General features: G+C 12.3%; 1 protein-coding gene across 1 annotated transcript in view; it reads left to right on the forward strand.

Moving 5' to 3' along the window:
* LOC107686100 (rho guanine nucleotide exchange factor 11-like) overlaps nucleotides 1-292 on the forward strand; it is a gene marked incomplete at its 5' end in the record, with an annotated part of 43,886 nt that overhangs the window by 29,491 nt on the left and 14,103 nt on the right. The gene's annotated exons all lie outside the window — the stretch shown is intronic.

Consider the following 292-nt stretch of genomic DNA (forward strand, 5'->3'; position numbering starts at 1 on the left):
ATAGTAATATATATATATATATATATATATATTAATTGATTTGCTTACTTTTTATTATTTAAATAAGAATAAAAATGATATTTGTTAGGATTAGTTATTATTTGCTTCTTTTGCCCTTAGCATATCACATGCCTGATTATTATATTCTTATATAAAATATATTAAATTATATTTTATTATATTAAAATATCTTAAAGCATTTTAAATTATTTGTTAAAAGTTCAAATTATTTAATTTTTTTATTATTTTTTTATTTTATTTAAATATATAATTATATTTTTCGTTTTCATTT

Source organism: Sinocyclocheilus anshuiensis, unplaced genomic scaffold, assembly GCF_001515605.1.
Source record: "Sinocyclocheilus anshuiensis isolate Anshui unplaced genomic scaffold, SAMN03320099.WGS_v1.1 scaffold1243, whole genome shotgun sequence".
NCBI lineage: Eukaryota > Metazoa > Chordata > Actinopteri > Cypriniformes > Cyprinidae > Sinocyclocheilus > Sinocyclocheilus anshuiensis.